Source organism: Drosophila miranda, chromosome 3 (assembly GCF_003369915.1).
Source record: "Drosophila miranda strain MSH22 chromosome 3, D.miranda_PacBio2.1, whole genome shotgun sequence".
Classification (NCBI taxonomy): Eukaryota; Metazoa; Arthropoda; class Insecta; order Diptera; family Drosophilidae; genus Drosophila; species Drosophila miranda.
The window spans coordinates 22,589,093-22,596,993 of record NC_046676.1 but is presented as its reverse complement, the minus strand read 5'-3'; positions in this window follow the sequence as shown (position 1 = coordinate 22,596,993).

The following is a 7,901-nucleotide window of genomic DNA, read 5'->3' as shown; positions in this document are numbered from 1 at the left end:
GTGGAAAAATATGTTAAATGCACATTTATTTATTTATTCGCAACTGACACGCTCATGGAATTGCTAGCTCGAGCTTAGCATATTTTCGTGATTGATTCAAAATTATTATTGCGATCAACATTATTACTATCGCGACTGTGAATCGACGGAGGTGTGGGGGGCCACTGTCCACAACACACCCATGCCAATAAACTCTGACCTTTCTCCAGTGATGGAATGTATCTCTGTGAAACACGATCTTCCTTGGATGCATTCAAAGTTGATTTATTGAGTTCCATTCAATCAGAGCCCGTCCAATCTCCGGCTCAATGGCGCTAAATGCTAAATGCACTTAGCAATCGGGCGGCTGTCAGCAACGCGTTGACAAATGACGTCACCACTGATTATCCAAGCCGCTCCACTCCGCTCCGCTCCATTGGCAGTGCGAATCCCACTGACGTCACAGCACTCTTGGCGCTGTTTGCCCGCGGTGTTTGCTTTTCTCACTCTACCGGATTGGGCATTGTCCCGACATTTCTGGCACATTAGCAGTTCGCACCTCACCAAGCGGTAAAGTGGCGCCCTAGCCCCCTAGCAAGCTGCGATCGGAGGGCGACTCTGTTGTCACTTTAATTATGCAACGAATGCTAATTGAACTTGCAGCAGGTGAAGCCCCCAGTCGGTCAAATAGATAGATCGATCGATAGATAGTCCGATTAAAGCCATACAAGTTCATGAATGAATAGGCCAAATGGGGTGGGACTTGTTTGTCCGCCACTCTGCCTGTCAGCGCGATAAGAGCGACAAGCAAAGGCTAGCCAAGCCATGAGATACTTTCCGCTTAAGTACTCAACTCAGTTTTCATGTAAATATTGTTTGAGCAAATATTCCCCCAATTTGGGCTTTCTGAACAATTAATTTATGATGATATATCAACCATTCACATGACACAAACTTTTCGGGCTAACTGCGCAAAATAATGGAATAAAAATGAACTAAAGAACAATTGCGGCGACATTGTTGGGCTCTGCCGAAGCTCTACCCGCAAAGAGGTAGTCATTGGGGGCGCGTCATATCTATATCCGAGAATGTATGTACATTTGTATCTGAATAGCATCGAAATGAATCAACTGAAAATATCCATTTTTTTCTATTTCGGGGCAATACAATACACATTAACGCCGATGAGCGAATGCCTTGTCATGCCGTGCAGACGTTGACACGGACTACGAGTGTCACTGACATTGGATGAGGCCGCAATTAAATCGTATCCACGAATCAACAGTCACTGCCACAGGCACAGGCCCAAACACATTTGTATCTATCGCACGCCAAATGATTCGCATTTGGCATTGACAATGACTTTCGGGCCGAAATGATCCCACGAAAAATATCAAGCAATCTTTTCTGAGCGTTTGGGAGAGTTTTCTATGGGTAGCACCGGCTGGTTTTAGGGGATGCACGCTAGGTCTAGGCCATCTAGGTGAACAGTCAGATGGAAACCTTTCTAAATTTATATATCAGTGCATCTGGCAAAAAGTAAAAGTAATTTCTTCAAAAATACGGCATTTCTGGCGAACATTTGTTGGCAGATTCGGAAACATTTTGTTAGCTTTTGGTTTGTTGATCTACGAGTAGCACATGATATTTGCCATTGCAAAACAATAACAATAAAAACGGGAATACATTTTCAGAAATATTGAGCCGTAATTTAATGAGCTTTAGTGTAGCCCAAAAGAATGCCCCTTTCGCTCTGGGCCATAATTTGCTACCTTTTTCGGTTGATGGGCGTACCGTACCGAGGAAAGTGCCAAGAAATAGTTCGTCATGCGAATCACAGCCCAAAATCAGACATTCAGAACCAAAGTTTGCTATTTATAAGTTCCCGAACGACACACCAACGCCGCTCCATATGCCGGCTGTGCTCCAGACAGACAAGTGCTTGTATAACATTCAGATCGAGACTCAGATTCCGATTCAGATTCAGCTGTATGTACGAGTGTCTCACAACGAGCCGAAGCCGAAGCTGGCCCGGGGGCAGGGCGGGCTGCCTAGATGGCAGATACCAGACTTGTCCCACTGGCCCGGTCGATGCCCAAGAGACCGTAGGCGTTTAAAAATGGGCCAAACCGTATCGAAAGCATTTACTCTGAATATAATTAAGGCATTTGTCACAAGCACAAGCACAAGCACATGCAATGCAATTAATAATAAATACAGTTCTGCAGATGTTTTCGGAACTGCGCCGGACCATAATTACTACATATGGATGTATGGGGATTATATAATCCGAAAACTATTATCGACAGATTGATACAAAGTCAGGCCCATTTTATGGTCTCATTCTGTGTTTATTTCTGTTCCGTTTCGCTGCAACAGTTTAGGAGCGACTTTGATGGGGAGGCATTTAAGTTGAGTGCTACCACAGCGACAAAAGCGAAAATTAAATACGCAAACAAGACGGCGACTATAAACAAAGGGCCCCAAACAGCCACATAAATCAACAGCAAGAAAATCCCATAAAAACGCGACCACTCAGCAGTACGGAACGGAAGAGCGCCTAGCAGCTCTCGGGAGGGAATTTCGCTGCGTTATCGTGCCTTATGATTCCCAAACGGTTATAGCAGCGAACGGTTGAGGAATGCCTTGTCGCCAGTGAACCGCTGCGAGAAGTGAGGATTGGGCCAGGTCTCGCAATACTATGCTTGAGGGCCTTGTTCTCCCAACAAATATGTTACGACTTGTGGAACAGCTTTGAAAACATCTGATCTCGCTATTCTTCTTATATAATTCATGTCAAACTGGAGTTCTGAGTGTGTGGATTCACGTTTTGGCTTGATGAATGGTGAATGATTGATTGGCAGCCCGCCTAATTTGGTGGCTCTTGACTCGGACTGTTCAGAGGAGAGCTATCTATCTGTCAAGTACAATAATTACTGCTAACTGCACACATGCCGAAAAAATACAGCAACTTATTCCCGCGAGGGCGTTCGAGTGCAATGTTTGGGACTGGCTGGTGTAGTATACTGTACCTGTCGAGGTGGGGTAGAAACCTGCACCGCTAATAGCATGACGACGACTACTGCAGCTAAATATAGACGCTTACACATAGCCCCTATTCCCTCCCATCCCCCTTCCCCTTAAGCGCCACGAAATTTGCTCGATGAGCGAATTATTAATTATCAACAACAATATGGGCAGAGCAGAGCCAAAGAAAAACAATTTCATTTTGTGTATTGTATCTTCTTGTGCCATCGCATCGATCGAAGAGCTGGAGAACAATGAAAATACGTAAGCAACAGCCGAAATAACGGAATATCCATTGCCACTGTCTTTATTTGGCTTACAATTCTTAATAAACATATTATGGCATAAACAGGGAAATGTTTTTCTGCCAAATACATAAGTACTACGTCTGTATTTTCAAGCGATGCGCAAATGAGTGGGCCGGACCCAGGCGATCCGATCCCAGCACTTGCGTCTTTATTAGCAAGTGCCACAAAGGGGCACGACTGCTGTCAGAGCAGGCATGTCCTCGAAATGCTCAACCAGCCAAAATGATATTCCATTCTGCTTAGCCTAATGCTAATTAGGGGATTCACCATTAACTAAATTACTATTACCCAGGTCTGGTATGGCTGACTAAGTGCCTTCCGTTCAGGGCTAAGAAAAAATCAAGTGCTGGCCAGCATATTTCGAATTTCCAGCTAAATGGTCCGTGAGAATATGGTGTGAATTATGCCTGCTCTGCCTGTGCTTGGCGCCCGATTATCAGAAATGTACATAAATATCCTTGAGTTAGCCGTGAATATTCCGTAGCCAATGGCCAGGCCATTAAACAATGACGTGGGCCGGAATTGTTTGCTAACGCTTTAAAATTACCAGCTGGAATAAGCTGATATAAATAGACTAATTGCTGGTTCGATCGGCTAATCTATGCGATTAGTTGATATGCGTCTAGCCGAATAAAAATCAGAATCAGGGTTTTCCCGTGTTCAAGTCGTAAATTGTAATTGTAAACAATAGATATGGGAAATAAATTGTCCATCAGATGGGGTGTGGTAGGATAGTAGAGGAAAAGTGAGGTGGGTTTGGCTTGATGCTGGGGCTGTGACTGTGGCTGTGGCTGGGGCTACACCCGGAACAGAAACAGAAACCGAAACTGATCAATAAATTGGCTCTCAAGCAGCCGGCAATAATAAACCAATTGTCAAACTGTCAAATTCCAAGCACTTTGTCTGCACTCGCATAAATAAAATGCTGTGAGCGAATCGGCAGTCCGACACCGACACCTCTGTCGTCGCACATCAACGTATATACATTTTTTTTCTTTTGATATTAAAATTAATAAAATAATTCGCTTTCAATGTCAGACAACCGTACAAAAAGCTCAAGTATTTCAATTGCATATAGCCAAACAGAAAGAAGAGACGAAGCGCCTTGCACTTGAAGTCCAGCACAATTGAAGTGTAATTGAAACGAATCGACAATTTGAAATATTAAACACAAATATGCCAAAAAAAAAACAACAAAAAATTTCTTTTATTGCCCGCTGACCCGCTCAGCTACCCTTCTTCATAGGAGCGTGTTTTTGTCTTGTTTGTGGCTGCCGACTCTCACAAAATTGTCCAAATTACAAGCTGAAATTAATTCAATTGGGTTTGTGGTCACACTTCCAGTCAGTCGATCAGTCAGTCAGTCAGTCAATCAGGGAGTGACGAGCCAATTCGATTTCGTCATAACCTGACCAGCACCAACCGCATCATCCCCCTTAGAACCCACAGCCGATGCGTATATGGCGTGCCAAATGGAGGAGCCTCAACCTTGAAAACACATTGATTCAACGCCAGCCAAAGTTCACGATTGTCTGCACTCGCAGATCCTAAAGGCCAGGAGAATGGGGCCGCGAGAAATATTTCGCATACCTAAACGAAATTTCCGTGTAATAGTGAAAATTTTCTATCAATGCCAAGTGGAATTCTCAGGAAAAATGCCGAAAAGTGCATCCAATCAATAAGCACAAGGTTACCAATTTAGTTAGTGGAGAAGGAGGTACCCCGGCAATCAAGGAGACGAATGAAATGGGTTCTTGTTTATAATTCCGTAATGGTTTAATCAGAAAGTTCAAGATCCCCATTTGCATTCGCGTTTAAACAAAGACAAGTCCGTTAAAAGAATCAAGTAAATAAATAAACTTTTTTAATGATTATCCACAGGAGATATTGCCTTGCAAAATCCCAATGAAATGTAGGAGCGTAATTTCGGTTCTGTTTACCATGAAATTAATTCGATTCGGAAACGACGAACGATATTAATTTTTGGTAAATTATGATTCCCGACGGATGGGCCCAACGAAATCCGATAAAACGAAAATTTGCCTGTTTATTCCGAATCCGAAGATTGCCGTTCGATGACGGGGACTTGATTGATATTCCATTCGCAACTTCATAGACAATAAACTGGCATTCATTGGGTAGTCTAGCGGTTTATGCGAAAACTTTCCAAGTTCCCTAAATTGCTCCCCTCCACCAACCCCTCACCAAGAATGAGGCCCACACCTCCACCAGTTATCAGCAGGGGTGTGGTGTGACGAAACAATGAATCTGTCCCAAAAATTGAACAATGTAAAATCGGTTGATAACATCTGTGATAAGGAAGCTACATTGGTTTGGGTCTGTGCTTGAACTACTTTCGTGCGCCCAGTGTCCCTGCCCCGATGCGACTGGGGCTTGGTCTGCTCTGCCTTCCGGATCGGAGTGTTTGCCGCGGTACTGACTGGCCGATTTATACGTATTGTGGCGCATGACTTAAATACTTTGGAATGCCAGTGCGTACGGCCAGAATACCAATAAAACGCTTTTGGCCACAAACACAAACAGCACAGCACACATAATGCTAATCAGGGAGGCAATTAAATAGTGGCATAATTATGTATAAATATCCGCTAATTGATTGGCCAGTTAATGTCAGGCATCGGCGATGATAAGCCAGGCATCTCATTCACTTCATCAACTGACGCCTTAATGACTTCATTGAACGACGAACTCATGGAACAGATTGCGATCAACGTGTCACGTTCAATTGTATTGCAATCCCAATGGAATGGGTCTCGTCACATCGTCACATCACTCGTACATCGTAGTTGTCGTGTCAACAATTAATACCGAAAATCAGTCACACATACTCGAACGAATATTCATGGATTCGATTAGTCATCCAATTGCACTGAACCTAAGATAATCTAAGATAACCTAAGATAAACCTTTAACGTCCTATCTCATCCATTCCGGAATAAATAAATAAATAAGATAAGACAAGTTTAGCCTGGAGAAAGGGGAATTACTTAATAGAAAACATGACTCTCCCGCTTTCGGGGCATTTACTCGACGCGGTTTCCATCAATATCAATCTCTCCCTGGCTGGCATTAGGCCTTTGTCCGCATTCGGCAAGAGATCGTATTTCGGCTGGGGCCGGACAGAAATCGCTCATAAAACCGGAGTTTAATGTCATGCAAATCATGTTTCGAGGCGACAGAGCGACTTAATGTCGTCTGATAGCTTTATTTCACACATTGTAGTCTGATTTGTTCCCCCATTCAGAGGCGGGCCATTCAGTCTTTGCTTTTTAATTATCGCAGCTAATGTTTTGGCCTATTTCTTGTAGGGCTTGCTTATCCGGCCAACTCTGGATCAACGACGTGATTCACTCCATCTCTATCATTCTCGATATTAAAAGCAAATAATTTGCGATTATGACTCACGGTCAATGGGGGGTGACACTTGGGAATTTAACTTCCTGTTGGCATTTGGAATTCTTTGGTGAAACTCGGATTCTCCGGCGATTCATTCACCGTATTCGTATTCATTCAGACACTCCGAGTCGAGGGCTCATCGGTAAACAAATAGCTTCTGACGGTATTGCATTGTTTGTTTCGCTTCGTATCGCTTCCAGTGCGATAGCCGCCCCCAATGGACAATCGCCAATCGATGAGGAAACTCGGCTAACCGAAGGGAACTGTGCTGGGGGCGTTTGAAATTCGCAATTGCGAATCTCTGGATGAGTATTATGCGAAAAGCAGAAGCCAGTGAAATGGCAGACAGATTAGCGATGATCACATACCCAGCAAATGGGCCAGAGATATCATATCTATTTGTAAATCAGTGCAGCTGGCTCTAAGTGATTGACAGTATAGTGTATCAATTTCACACCAACTGACAAAATCGATTTAATTCGATTTATTTTTTGACGGCCTTGAAACCGAATTGCATCCAATTAACACGAGTCTTATCAATTTCGGGACTAGATAACAGCAAGCCAAGCGAAGTGAACAAACAGGCGAAAACCAACTGCGCACAATAATTAGCCAAGGAATTTGCACATATGTCCGTTTGGCTCTAATGATCTCTGACCTTATAGGTGGGTTGGCATATCATATCCGTGGCCAGCAGCGAGGGGAATACTAAGCACACACCCACACACGACACAGAGTAACAGTAACAGAGGCTACTGTCTCTCCCTCTCTCCTCTCCCCCTGTCTCTCTCTCTCTCTCTCTCTCTCTCTCTCTCCGCTTTCATGGTGCCGCCAGCTGCCAAATTCGGGCAAACATTTTGCCCCCCAAAATACCTTGACGCGTCCACTGTTAACTTAACAGTAACAGTAACAGTAACAGCACTCTCTCCCTCTCTCGCAGTGCTTCGCTTTGGGGCCATCTCTCTCGCAGCCTCCACCTACGCCAACGCGGCCAAAGTGTATTAAAACAAGGTGAGGCACTCCCAGCTAGTCGCATATATTATTTCAGTATGCTTTTTTGGTGTGTGAATGCGATCGGCGGGAATGCCTCACCTTGTATCAGCTCAGCTTGCGCAAGACCAGCACTCGAGCGCTGAGCAGCGCTGCCGGCAGCAACAATAACAGAAGCAG